The sequence below is a fragment of the Scyliorhinus canicula genome, chromosome 9, assembly GCF_902713615.1.
Source record: "Scyliorhinus canicula chromosome 9, sScyCan1.1, whole genome shotgun sequence".
Classification (NCBI taxonomy): Eukaryota; Metazoa; Chordata; class Chondrichthyes; order Carcharhiniformes; family Scyliorhinidae; genus Scyliorhinus; species Scyliorhinus canicula.
The window spans coordinates 85,633,497-85,648,522 of NC_052154.1; the positions used below are offsets into that span (position 1 = coordinate 85,633,497).

Sequence of the window (15,026 nt, forward strand, 5' to 3'; positions counted from 1 at the left end):
CATCCCCACCATGTAACACAATGTCATCTGTAAATGTCTTTGACCATGGCACTTCCTGCCCTGCTTGCCCAGTTAGAAAATCCATGGCAAACAGGAAGAGGAACTCTGCTGATCCCTCATATAATCCATATTTGACTTCGAAATTCTCACTCATCCCCACACACAGATTTGCTCTTGTCTGGTATTCCTTGTCCATGTCCTGTAATAGTTGTATGTGTTTCTCAAGGACGGCATCAATTCTAGCACATTTCCAGACTTCTTCCCTAGGTTCCTTACCCAGATTGATAAATTGTCAGATTTAGGTCCAGGAATCCCACATCACCCAAGAAGACAGTGGAGCTCATAGTGAAGTAGTTTTCTAAGAAGCAACAGCTTCATTTAGATATAATTCATGAGCTAAATAATCAGAAAAAACATATCATCTGTGACAGGTGAGAGCGGTTTACTAATCCTGGAGGACAGGTGGATGTAGCCAAGTAAGCTGACCTTTGTAGCTGGAGGTAGCATTCTTTTGCTTTCATCCTTTTGATATTTGCCTTTTCAAGCTGGTTGACGTATTAGGAAGCTAGTCGTCTTTTGCCTGGTGCAAATTTACCTCATCGACCCCATAGCACCCATTAATATACCTTATTTCTAGGGGCTGGTTGTTTACCCAATGTCACTCACTTGTTTGAGTAGCTCTGACCAATGGCCAAAGGACAGGATGTGGTGAATATATAATGCTTAATGCACACTATGTATCGTTGTGTTCTTGTGGGCTCTGTCTGTGAGCGTTGCGCAGCTCTGCCCACAGGGGGAGATGAGGAGCTTGTACAGGGCTCCGCCCATGGCCCTTCCCACTACCGGAAGTATAAAGTGCTGCGGTCTTCTGAGTCTGCCCTCAGTTCTTCTGGTCGCAGGCAGGCTCAGTTGTAAGTCTATTAAAGCCACAGTTTACTTCCTCTCGTGTCTCGAGTGAATTGATGATCACATCGATATAATAGATTTTTAAAAACCACCATGGAATCAGCCCTCAAACCTGATCAACTCTCCCACTGTCCAGAGCAATCGCTCCCCCAACTCGCAGACCCCGCAATGTTGCAGCGTGTCTGCCGACTCCGCCTCCTCCCGACATGTGTGACTCATGGGGGCCGCCATCTTAGGAATCGTCCCCCACGAGGCCGGCCACGTGCGAGTCATGGGGGCCGCCATCTTGGGCGCTATCTTCCCCTCCGCCCGCTACGTGCGATCAACTGGGGCGGCCATCTTGGACGACACCTTCTTCATCACCCGCCACGTGCGATCAATGGGGGCCGCCAACTTGGCCATCACCCGATGTTCATCTCGAGGACTACGACCTCCGCGGACAGTCATCACGGGGCCACTTCAGCACTGCTGATCAAGCCACCGACTACCCGCAACTCAACGCAGTCACTTTTGACCAGTCGCGGCCAAAGCACCTCAGGAGCTCGATGATGTCCGTTCAGGTCAACGGATACAAGACACCGTGCCTCTTCGACTCTGGGAGCACCGAGAGCTTCGTCCATCCAGACCTGGTAAGATGCTGTTCACTCCCTATCTTCCCTGCACGCCAAACTATCTCCCTCGCCTCGGGTTCACACTCGGTTCAAATACAAGGGCCCACCGTTGCGACATTAACGATCCAGGGCGCCAGCTACTCTTAACTTCCAGCTGTATGTACTCCCAGACCTCTGCGCCCCCCTTCTACTCGGGCTCGATTTTCAGTGCAACCTTAGAAGCCTCACACTCAGCTTCGGTGGACCCCTACTCCCTCTCACTATAAGCAGCTTAGCGACCCTAAAAATCGACCCCCCTCCACTCTTTGCTAATCTCACTGCTAACTGCAAACCCATAGCCACTCGCAGCAGGCGGTATAGCCTGCAGGACAGGGTATTTATCAGAGCCCAAGTCCAGCGGCTCCTACGTGAGGGAGTCATAGAGGCTAGTAATAGCCCCTGGAGAGCTCAGGTGGTGGTCGTCAAGACCGGGGAAAAGTTCCGGATGGTGGTTGATTACAGCCAAACTATAAACCGGTTAACGCACCTCGATGCGTAACCCCTCCCCAGAATTGCAGACATGGTCAACCAGATCGCCCAGTACCTCATATTCTCCATGGTGGATCTGAAGTCTGCATACCACCAGCTCCCAATCCGCCCGGAGGACCGCCACTACATGGCGTTTGAGGCAGATGGCTGCCTATTCCATTTCCTCCGGGTTCCCTTTACCGTCACGAATGGGGTCTCGGTGTTCCAACGAGCAATGGACCGAATGGTGGACCAGTACGGTCTGCGGGCCATGTTTCCGTACTTGGATAATGTCACCATCTGCGGCCATGATCAGCAGGACCACGACGCCAACCTCCACCGATTTCTCCAAACCGCCCAGAAACTAAATCTCACATACAATAAGGAGAAATGCGTCTTCCGCACAACCAGACTAGCCATCCTCGGCTATGTCGTGGAAAACGGAGTCCTGGGGCCTGGCCCGGACCTTATGCAACTCCCTCTCCCTCATTGTTCCAGGGCCCTCAAGAGGTGCCTTGGATTTTTCTCCTATTACGCCCAGTGGATCCCCCAGTATGCGGACAAAGCCCGTCTACTATTTAAGACCACACTCTTCTCACTGTCAGCCGAGGCCCGCCAGGCCTTCAACTGCATCAAGGAGGACATCGCCAAAGCCGCCATGCGGGCGGTGCATGAATCCGTTCCTTTTCAGGTGGAGAGCGACGCCTCAGAGGTCGCTCTCGCTGCCACTCTGAACCAGGCAGGGAGACCAGTAGCTTTCTTCTCCCGAACCCTCTCCGCTTCAGAACTTCGACACTCCTCAGTCGAAAAAGCTCAGGCCATTGTGGAAGCCGTACGGCACTGGAGGCACTACCTCGCAGGTAGGAGGTTCACCCTCATCACCGACCAGAGATCGATTGCCTTCACGTTCAACAACCCGCAACGGGGTAAAATAGAAAACGATAGAATCTTGAGGTGGAGGATCGAACTCTCAACCTATAATTATGACATCATATATCGGCCGGGGAAGCTCAACGAGCCCCCAAATGCCCTGTCCCGCGGCACATGCGCCAGCGAGCAAGACGACCAATTACAGGCTATCCACAATGATCTCTGCCACCCGGGGGTCACCCAGCTCGCCCGCTACATCAAAGCCCGAAATCTGCCTTTCACCACCGAGGAGGTAAAAGCCATCTCCAGGGATTGCCCGATCTGCGTGGAGTGCAAACCGCACTTCTATAGACCAGACAAGGCCCACCTGGTAAAGGCTTCCCGGCCCTTTGAACGCCTGAGTATCGATTTCAAAAGGCCCCTCCCCTCGACCAATCGAAATGTGTACTTCCTCAACGTCATAGATGAATTTTTCCGTTTGCTATCCCATGCCCCGATATGACCTCCCATACAGTCATCAGAGCCCTGCACAGTGTCTTCACCCTGTTCGGCTTCCCCAGGTACGTCCACAGCGACAGGGGTTCGTTCTTCATGAGCGACGAGCTGCGTCAGTACCTGCTCGACAAGGGCATGGCCTCGAGCAAGACTACCAGCTATAACCGTGGGGCAGCGCGGTAGCATGGTGGTTAGCATAAATGCTTCACAGCTCCAGGGCCCCAGGTTCGATTCCCGGCTGGGTCACTGTCTGTGAGGAGTCTGCACGTCCTCCCCGTGTGTGCGTGGGTTTCCTCCGGGTGCTCCGGTTTCCTCCCACAGTCCAAAGATGTGCGGGTTAGGTGGATTGGCCATGCTAAATTGCCCGTAGTGTCCTAAAAAAGTAAGGTTGGGTTACGGGTATAGGGTGGATACGTGGGTTTGAGTAGGGTGATCATTGCTCGGCACAACATCGAGGGCCGAAGGGCCTGTTCTGTGCTGTACTGTTCTATGTTCTAACCCTAGGGGGAACGGGCAGGTGGAGAGGGAGAACGCGACGGTATGGAAGACCGTCCTACTGACCCTACGGTCCAGGAATCTCCCGACCTCCCACTGGCAGGAGGTCCTCCCCAACGCGCTCCATGCAATTAGGTCCCTCCTGTGTATGGCCACTAATCGGACCCCTCACGAGTGATTATTTGTTTTTCCTAGGGGCACTACCACGGGGCTTCGCTCCCATCTTGGTTGAAGACACCGGGCCCGGTTCTCCTCTGGAAGCACGTCCGGAGACATAAAACGGACCCACTAGAAGAAAGGGTACTACTGCTACACTCGTACACACAATACGCCTTTATAGAACACGCCGACGGCCGTCAGGACACCGTTTCCCTCCAGGACCTGGCGCCCGCAGGATCCACCACCACCACCGCCGAGGTACTCCTCACACTACACCCCACCCGACCCCCCACGCCCTGCGCCCCCACGTCTACAGGTTTCCTGCGCCCTCCTTCGCCCGTTGCACCGGTCAGGAACGAAGCTCTGAACGAACCACCCCCGGAGTCCACCCTCAGATCTACACCGCCCGTCACCACCCAGCTACCCGAAGAGGCTGCAACCCCAGTGCTCCGCAGATCCCAAAGGACGACTCGGCCACCGGACTGGCTCAACATGTAGACCCGTCACCCCCGCCTGACTTGATTTTTTTTACAGGGGGTGAATGTGGTGAATGTATAATGCTTAATTCATACTATGTATCATTGTGTCCTTGTGGGCTCTGTCTGTGAGCCGTTGCGCGGCTCTGCCCACAGGGGGAGATGAGCTTGTACAGGGCTCCACTCTTGGCTCCGTCCATGGCTCCGCCCATGGCCCCACCCACTACCGGAAGTATAAAGTACTGCGGTCTTCTGAGTCTGCCCTCAGTTCTTCTGGTCGCAGGCAGGCTCAGTTGTACGTCTATTAAAGCCAAATTTTACTTCCTCTCGTGTCTCGAGTGAATTGATGGTCACATCACAGGTATCCAAGGTGTCTTGATAAAGCTGAATGGCATGGTCCCATTATTTGTGACATCTAAGCTGTGTTTAAAGCTGTTCGCAGCTTGTCCACCTTGGGGCTGCTGAGGCTCTGTGATCTGGTGATTCGTACTACGATAAAGCAGGTACAAGATCCAGAAGAGTCACATCAGTGTTTGAAAAGTGCCTCACCTGCGTGACACAGTCCCTTCATTCCCCCAATCCGAGATGGCAGACCTAGTTTTGAATTCTGGCTTTGGGGTTGACTGTGCAAATGAAAACTGAAACCTGGGAACTGAAAAATCGAAATTCTTGGAAAATATCATTCTTTCAAGGGAAGATTGCAAAATAGTTTCCTTTAAAAAGAACTGCCAGAAAGCCCAGTGTCTCTTTGTTTCCACACTTTATATGAAAGCTTAATACCCCAAATTAATCCAAGTGCACATCCCTGCTCCCTGTAATTTGATGTGTCAGTGCCACACTATGACAGGAGAGTAATCTCACAGGAGTGTATATGTTACATAATTGTGTGTGTGTGTGTTAGTTAATTGGCCTTTAGGCATATTTACCATGTTTACCATGCCCCATGGTTTGTGGTGCAGCAGTATAGGGAACAGGCCCTTCCCAGGTAAGGGTCGCCTTTTCCAGTGAATCAGAGAAGTTACACTTTTCTCATTCCACCAACTAGCTGGTCCATTAATTTCATCCGATGAAATTGATGGGAATGAGAATCAATTGAGATTAGATTAGTTAATTCTATTTAAAATATAACATTGAACAATGTATTGATATCAGGCTGAAGTGGCAATGAGACCTGTATTCTTCAGGCCATATTTATCTCACTTACTTTGTGGGTCTTTGGCAATGTATTTAATGGGTTTATGAAGGGATTTGGAAAAGGGTAATTTATTAATTAAATTTTATAATGACTGTCCGTGATAACTGACAGACGGCCTTACACACAACAGTGATCTTGTTCATAGAATTCCACATCAAAGAGGGAGGCCACTGAGTGGATGCCTTGCCGGCTCTTTGAAGGCGATTCAATTAATCCCGATGCCCAATCATTTTCCCCAGAGCCCTGCAAATTTTGAATTTTTTAAGTATTTTCCAATTTCCTTTTCAAAGTAATGATTGGATCTGCTCCCACCAATTTTGGACAGTGCATTCCAAATTATCGTTGCTTGCTGTGTTTAATAAAAGTATTCTCCACATCTTCTCTCTCCATTCTCTCCGTCTCTTTCTTCAAACCCCCCCCCCCCCCCCCCCCCCCCCCCAACCTGGTTCTTGGGCCAATTAAAACTGTGTCTTCTGGTTTTGAACTCTGATGCCAATCAGAACAGTTTCTCCTCATTTAGTCGATCAAAACTGCTCATGATTTTAAACACCCCAATTAATCTCCCTCTAATCTTCTCTGCTCTAAGGGGGAACAATCCCAGTTTCTCTGTTGATGGTTGCTACATATACAACAAAAGCTGAAGAAATAGTGCTGAATCCTAACATACATCTCCAGCTCCCAAGGTTTCTATGGTCTAATGTAAGGCTTGGCCACCCTGAGGCAGTGAATGGTGAAACCCTGTCTTCAAACTGCTGATGGTGTGGGCGGGTGTCCGAGGGTACAGTGCTTCAGAGAAGCTGCATGTGAAGCTTCACTCTTTGCATTCTGAGTATGTGTTAACTTGGACTGAGACCAAACATTGAGCTGCAGCTGCAGGAGCTCAATGTTGCTGTCAGAACAGTGCAATTCCTACTTATCTGCCAACTACACCCATGCCTCAGTTGTGATCTTGATAGTGCATTCCTGTCCCCCCAGTACTGAAGGCAGTGATGTAGTCAGGAATAAGAGATGGATTCTCTCTTTTCAGCAAGGTTGGGCTGCCGTTGTCCTATCTGAGGTAGTCATTGCTGAGCATTAAGGGGTCACCGGAGGGGTCGGAGAAGGGGGGAATGAAACTTTTAAAAAGCTATCGCCTCCTGATTTTCCCAACTATTTTGGTTACCTGTTTGCCCAGTGTCAATTAGATATGATAGCAAGGGCAAGAAGCTCAAATAGTTTTGGAACATCCAAGTAGAATAATAATCTTTATTGTCACAAGCAGGCTTACATTAACACTGCAATGAAATTACTGTGAAAAGCCCACAGTCTCCACATTCCGGCACCTGTTCGGGTACACAGAGGGGGAATTCAGAATGTCCAAATGACCTAACAGCACGTCTTTCGAGACTTGAGGGGGGAAGCAGAGCACCCGGAGGAAACCCACGCAGACACTGGGAGAACGTGCAGACTCCGCACTGTGACCCAAGCCGGAAATCAAACCTGGGACCCTGGCGCTGTGAAGCAACAGTGCTAACCACTGTGCTACCGTGCCGCCTTGTAAAAGTGTGTTGGCACATCACAGGCACTTATTAACATGGGAGATGAAGATTTGAATTGCTCCTTGAGGGAAGACATCTTGCAAAGACAATTCAGGGAGTTAGGACAAGAACTAAAATGCAGGACCACGAGAGTAGTAATCTCAGGATTATGCTCCGTGCCACATGCTAGTCAGGCTTGGAACGGGGCGTTTGTACAGTTGAGAGTGTGGCTAAAGAGCTGGTTTAGGAGGGAGAGCTTTAGATATATGGATTACTGGGATGTTATCTAAGGAAGTTGGGACCTGTACAAGAAGGACAGGTTGCACCTGAACTGGAGGGGCACCAATATCCTAGGCAGGAGGTTTGCTAGTGCTGTTCGGGAGGGTTTAAACTAGTGTGGCAGGGGGGTGGGAACTGGAGCAGCAGGCCAGTAAGTCTAGGAACTGGGGAAAAGGGAGACTGAGATAAACATAGCGCAGAGTAAAAGCAGGCAGAGGGGGACTGCAGCGGAACTGTAGGTCTGGAGTGCGTTTGCTTCAATGCAAGACGTATAACCGGTAGAACCGATGAATCGTGAACCTGGGTTACTGCATGGAACTATGATGTAATTGCAATTACGGAAGCATGGTTAAAGGAGGGACAGGACTGGCAGCTTAACATTCTGGGCTATAGTTGTTTTAAATGGGACAGATGGGGGAACAAAAGAGGTGAGGGAGTTGCATTGCTGATTAGGGAGCAGACCACAGCTGTGTTGAGGGAGGACACATTGGAGAGATCTTACAGTGAAGCATTACGGGTTTACCTCAGAAATAAGAAGGGTAAAATCACAATGTTGGGAGTGTACTATAGACGTCCCAACAGCCCGCAGGAGACAGAGGAGCAGTTGTGTAGTCGGATACTGAAGAGACGTGAAAAAAGCAGGGTAGTTGTGAATGGTGATTTTTAACTTCCCCCATATTGACTGAGAATCGCTTACAGTCAGGGACTCGATGGAGAGCTTCTTTAGATGTGTCCAGGAGGGCTTTTTGATACTGTATGTTGACAATCCAAACAGGGAGGGGGCCATACTAAACTTGTTATTGGGGAATGAGCCAGGCCAGCTAATTGATGTTTCAGTGGGGGAGCATTTGGGGCTCAGCGACCATAATTCCATAACATTTTGAGTAGTCATGGATAAGGACAAGAGTGGCCCGTGGTTGAGGGTGCTTATTTGGATGAGAGTCAATTACATCCAAATTAGACATGAACTGGGGAATGTGGAATGGGAGCAGCTGCATCGTAGCAAGGTGGATGGCACTGTTACATCCCATGTTTCTCCGGGTGCTCCGGTTTCCTCCCACAATCCAAATATGTGCAGGTTAGATGGATTGGCCATGCTAAATTGCCCTTACTGTCCAAAAAGGTTAAGTGGGGTTATTGGGTTACAGATATAGGGTGGAGGTGTGGGCTTAAGTGGAGCGTTCTTTCAAAGGGACGGTGCAGACTCGATGGGTCGAATAGCCTTCTGCACTGTAAATTCTATGATGTGATTCTGGTCACCACCAGAATCACATCATAGGGGAATCACAATAGGGGTTGGTTTAGCTCACAAGGCTAAATCGCTGGCTTTTAAAGCAGACCAAGCAGGCCAGCAGCACGGTTCGATTCCCGTACCAGCCTCCCCGGACAGGTGCTGGAATGTGGCGACTAGGGGCTTTTCAGAGTAACTTCATTGAAGCCTACTCGTGACAATAAGCGATTTTCATTTTTTTCATTTTCACATTATATGCTCTGGCATTTCAAATGCTCACCTAAATTCTTCTTAAATATTGTGAGGGTTGCCGCCTCTACCACACTTTCAGGCACAGAGTACCAGATTCTGGGTGAAAATGTTTTTCCTCAAATCCCCTCAATCTCCTACTGATTACTTTACCTTGGATATTGGCCCCTCAACTCGGGAAAAGTTTCTTCCTATCTACCCTATCAATGAACCTCATAATTTTGTTCACAGCTTCACAGTCAATTAAGTGCTTTTTAAATTAGAATTTGCAATTTAAGATAATTAGTCTAGCTCATAAAGTGGCTTATTTGTGCTGGCTAGAAGTGACATACATTAATATGCAGCAATGCATTCCCAGCAAACAAAAGGAATGTGTGCAAACCTTGCTTGTTTTTTGAATTCCCCGGGAGCTTGAGGAGCCTATGGGTCCCCTTGCTTTCTCCACGGCAACACCTTGGCCAATCAGAGTCAGCTTGCCAACCAATCCGTATCCTTTTCTCCTGTAGTATAAGTGGTTGAGATCATTTGAAATTTGACATTCTTGCCTTTGCCCTTTTGAGTGCAAGATGAAAGGCTTCAGCAATATGACCATTTTATTTGTAGTCACTTACCATGGTGGAACTGTGGCAGCCAATTTGCCCACAGCAAGGTAAATACAAAAGCATAAAATAAATACCCGGATCATCGGTTTCAGTGATGTTGGGTATTAGCCGTGGAACACCACGACCTACATTTACCCACCTTTGATTCAAATCTCTTGATACGATACCCAACGTCAAAATCGGTCCTGAAGATTTTGGTACACCCAGAATTCACTACCTTTTACGAGAGTTCCAGATTCTACTATTGCTTATATTTTAAGTGCTTGCTGATATCCCACATTCCGACATAAGGTTTGTGCCCCCTGGTTTTGGATTTTCATCAGCAGATAAAATAGTTTCTGCTCATTGACCCCTTCAAATCAATTTTATAATTTTTAACATCTCAACCAGATGTAATTTAATCCATTTAGCATCGGTAACATTTTGATATTAAGAAATGAATATCAAGAGAAATTTGACTGCAGGAGGCATCACAAATGAACGCAACACTGACCACCTCCCAAACTTCACATATGCACATACACAGTCTTTCAATCAATCACTTTACATGACTTATTCGCTTCCTTCTCTTTCGCACTCCTCTTCCATTCCAGCCTTCAACTTTCCATTGCTTCCACTCCTTCCCTCCCTCTCTCAACACCGTTCCACTACTCCTCTCCCCCCCGCAGTGTTCATGACGCACCATTTTCTCTCACTGTACTTTCCTTGCATGCTCTCCATCCTCGCCCCAGCGCGTTTTGTCCCAGGAGCGTGCTCTCCCTGGGCTCATTTGCCCTTTCGATTGGGGACCTAAAGAGGACAAGCAAAATGCCTGCTTGATATCTGTTTAAGCTGGTAAATAAGCACCTCACTACATTAACTGACCTGAGAGCTGATGGACCGTCAATTACCACAAGACGAGAATGGGGAAACAATTGAGGATTTATTACACAAGATGTGCCTCCTGCAGCTGGAACCAGAATGGGAGCAGCGCAGGAGAGCATGCACCGCCTGCTGGCAGGAGCCAGCAGGCTGGGATTTACCGTGGTACCTATAATACATGGGCAGTACCGTAATACATGCAATGTGTTGCTAGTGGTGTTTACCACGTTTACCCCCTGTTTAAAAGAGTCCGGCGGGGGTGACGAAAAACATTACAGATTGAGTCTGTCGGGGGCTCTGACCCTCCGCTGCGATCACATCAGTCCTGGTGGTGATGTGGGCGCTGACGTGGTCACCTGCGTCTCCGGGAGCGTATTGTCCTCGTCTTCGTCACCCCTTAGTGGATCCAGTGAGGGGACGGATCCTGCTGGGGTGGGGGCTGCGGTGAGGTTCGCTGGTGGGAGGGTGGGTGGCGCAGGGGTGAATGAGGCAACCGTGGAGGGAAGGAGCGGTGTCAGGTCGGGGGTTGTGGGTGGGGACCCAGCGGGTGCCAGGTCCCGGACAGAAACTGTGTCCTGTCGCCCGTCGGGGTGTGCCCATAAACATACTGCGGGTTTGCATAAAGGAGGTGGACTTTCTCAACCAAGGGATCTAATTTATGGCTCCGCACATGCTTCCGGAGGAGGATGGGTCCAGGAACTGTCAGCCATGTTGGGAGCGAGACCCTGGCGGTGGACTTCCTGGGGAAGGCAAACACATGTTCGTGAGGGGTCTCATTAGTGGCGGTGCAAAGGAGCAACCGGATGGAGTGGAGCGCGTCGGGGAGGAACTCCTCACAGCGGGTGACCGGGAGATTTCTAGACCGAAGGGCCAGCAGAACGGCCTTCCAGACCGTCCCGTTCTCCCTCTCCCTGCCCGTTTCCCTGGGGGTTGTAGCTAGTCATCCTGCTCGAGGCGATGCCCTTACTGAGCAGGAACTGACGCAGCTCATCACTCAAGAAAGAGGGTCCCCGATTGCTGTGAATGGAAATGGAAATTGCTCATTGTCACGAGTAGGCTTCAATGAAGTTACTGTGAAAATTCCCTAGTCGCCACATTCTGGCGCCTGTCCGGGGAGGCTGGTACAGGAATTGAACCCGTGCTGCTGGCCTGCTTGGTCTGCTTTATTTTTAAACAGCGATTTAGCCCAGTGAGCTAAACCAGCCCCTGACTAAAAGCCCCTAGTCGCCACATTCCGGCGCCTGTTCGGGGAGGCTGATACGGGAAATGAACCATGCTGCTGGCCTGCCTTGGTCTGCTCTCAAAGCCAGCGATTTAGCCCTGTGCTAAATCAGCCCCCTAATATGGAAGTGCCCAACGTGGGGCTTGAATCCACGACCCTGGGATTAAGAGTCCCATGCTCTACCGACTGAGGTAGCCGGGCTGGAATGTAGGTGGGGAAACCGAACAGAGTGAAGATGCTGTGCAGCGCTTTGATGACCATGGCAGAAGTCATGTCAGGGCTGTCATGGGATGGCGAAAGGGAACCGGGAGTACTCATCAATTATGTTGAGGAAGTACACGTTGCGGTCGGTGGAGGGGAAGGGCCCTTTGAAGTCCATGCTGAGGCGCTCAAAGGGGCGGAAGGCCTTCACCAGGTGCGCTCTATCTGGCCGGTAGAAGTGTGGCTTGCACTCTGCGTAGACTTGGCAGTCTCTGTTTACGGTCCTGACCACCTCAATGGAGTAGGGCAGGTTGCGGGCCTTGATAAAATGGAAGAACCAGGTGACAAGAGGTCATTGTGGAGAGCCCGGAGTCGGTCCACTTGTGCGCTGGCACATGTATTGCAGGATAGGGCATCAGGGGGCTCATTGAGCTTCCCCGGGCGATACAAGATCTCATAGTTATAGGTGGAGAGCTCAATCCTCCACCTCATGATCTTGTCATTTTTGATCTTGCCCCGCTGTGTATTGTTAAACATGAAGGCAACCGACCGTTAGTCAACGAGGAGAGTGAATCTCCTGCCGGCCAGGTAATGCCGCCAATGTCGCACAGCTTCCACAATGGCTTGGGCCTCCTTTTCAACAGAGGAGTGCCGAATTTTGGAGGCATGGAGGGTGCGGGAAAAGAAAGCCACGGGTCTGCCTGCCTGGTTGAGGGTGGCGGCCAGAGCTACGTCTGATGCATCGCTCTCCACCTAAAAAGGGAGAGTCTTGTCGACTGCGTGCATCGTGGCCTTGGTGATGTCCGCCTTGATGTGGTTGAAGGCCTGGCGGGCCTCAGCTGTCAGGGGAGAAACAGTGAACTTGATGAGTGGCAGGCCTTGTCCGCATAATTAGGGACCCACTGGGCGTAATATGAGAAAAACCCCAGGCATCGCTTCAGGGCCATGAGACAGTGGGGGAGAGGGAGTTCCAGGAGGGTGCATGCGGTCAGGGTCGGGCCCTTGGACTCCATTTTCCACTGCGTAGCCAAGGATGGTTAAGCGGTTGGTGCGGAACACGCAATTCTCCTTATTGTACGTGAGGTTGAGGAGTTTGGCAATCTGGAGGAAATTTTGGAGGTTTGCGTCGTGGTCCTGCTAACCGTGGCCACAGATGGTGACATTGTCTAAGTACGGGAAGGTGGCCCGCAGCCCGTACTGGTCAACTATTCGGTCCATCTCTCGCTGGAAGACCGAGACCCCATTGGTGACGCCGAAAGGAACTCTAAGGAAATGATAGAGGCTGCCATCTGCTTTTAACGCAGTGTATTGGCGGTTCTCCGGGCGGATGGGGAGCTGGTGGTAGATAGACTTCAAGTCAACTGTGGAGAAGACTCGATACTGCGGAATCTGTTTGGCCATGTGAGATATGCGTGGGAGGGGGTATGCGTCGAGCTGCGTGTGTACCGGTTGATGGTCTGACTATAGTCGATGACCATCCTGTGGTTCTCCCCAGACTTCACTACCACCACTTCAGCTCTCCAGCTGTTACTGGCCTCAATGATCCCCTCCCGCAGAAGCCGTTGGACCTCCGACTTGATAAAAGATCCTGTCCTGCGCACTGTACCGTCTGCACCTAGTGGCAACGGGCCTGCAGGTTGAGGTTTGCAAACAGCGAAGGTGGATCGACCTTGAGGGTCATGAGGCCGCAGACGGTGAGGGGGCGCAGGGGTCCGCTGAATTTCAAAGTAAGGCTTTGGAGGTGGCATTGGAAATCAAGGCCTAGTAACAGGGCAGCGCAGAGGTGGGGGAGGACGTAGAGCCTGAAGTTGCTGAACTCTATGCCGTGAACGGTGAGGGTCGCTGCACAGTACCCCTGGATTCCCACTGAATGGGATCCGGAGGCCAGGGAGATTTTCTGGGTGACGGGGAGTACCGGGAGGGAGCAGCGCCTTACCGTAGCAGGGTGGATGAAACGCTCTGTGCTGCCAGAGTCTAAGAGGAAGGTCGTCACGTGCCCATTGATCTTCACCGTCGTCGTAGCGGTCGCGAGGTTGTGGGGCCGTGACAGATACAAGGTGATGGAGGCGAGCTGCGGAAGATGTTGGGAGGTCCCAGGCTGATCACCGGTGGCAGAGGTATCAGTGGGCAGCGAACGGCCAAACGAGCAGGGGTCCTGAGGCGTGGTCCAAAATGGCATCAAAGATGGCGGCACCCACGGGCCGCATGTGGCCTGTGGTGGTGAAGATGGTGAAGATGGCGGATCACACATGGGGGGTGTAGCAATGCCGGGCCTGGAAATAGCGGTGACCGACTGGGCCTGGCAAACGGAAACAAAATGGCCCTTCATCCCACACCCGGTCGCGCTCCACGCTGGGCAGCGCTGCCTGGGATGTTTGCTCTTGCCGCCAAAATAACACTAGTGCCCCCCGGAGTTGGCTGGCTGCCGCACGGCACAGGCTTGCAGGGAGCTCGAGTCAGCAGCTGGTGGGGCCCACGAGGAATGCCGCGTGGTCGGAGGTGTAGGCCTCCAGATTACGGGAGGCCACTTCTAGTGAATTAGCAAGCTGCCTAGTTTCCGCAAAATCGAGTGTACCCCCTTCCAATAGTCGCTGGCGGACGTACGTAGATTTCATGCCAGTGACATAGCGTCTCTGATTAATAGTTTGGTGTGTTGCACTGCCGAAACTGCCTGGCAGTCAAAGTTCCTACCGAGAATCTGTCCAGAGATAAATCGTCCAGAGTCTCCCCCAGGAGTTGCCGTCTCGTGGCCAGGAGGTGCCTGGCGTACACTTGATTCACCGACTTAATGTAATGTCCCTTTAGTAGAGTCATCGCTTCTATGTAGGTGGGCGCATCCCGGATGAGGGGAAAAATTTCAGGGCTCACCCCTGAGTAGAAGACTTGGAACTTCTGTGGGTCTGAGAGTTCTTCAGTGGCTGCTCTGAGGCCTACCGACTGAACTGGCTTGGGACAATTCACACCTCTTTAACCTGGAGTTACCTCTCTCTCTGCATCTTTGATGATTTGATTGCCTGCAGGTGCTCGCATTCCGGGGCATCTCTGACTGTGTCTATATAAACATTTCTGGAACAAGCCTTTCCATTCACCTGAAGAAGGAGCCGTGCTCCGAAAGCTCGTGTTTGAAACAAACCTGTTGGACTTTAACCT

At 51.0% G+C, this 15,026-nt stretch overlaps 1 protein-coding gene and 1 non-coding gene across 4 annotated transcripts in view; one reads left to right on the plus strand and one right to left on the minus strand.

The window, feature by feature from the left end:
• Nucleotides 1-15,026, plus strand: part of vac14 (vac14 homolog (S. cerevisiae)) — a 413,902-nt gene that overhangs the window by 231,869 nt on the left and 167,007 nt on the right. The window lies entirely within an intron of this gene.
• trnak-cuu lies at nucleotides 11,804-11,876 on the minus strand. Its single transcript has one exon. It is a non-coding gene; the product is annotated as a tRNA-Lys (tRNA).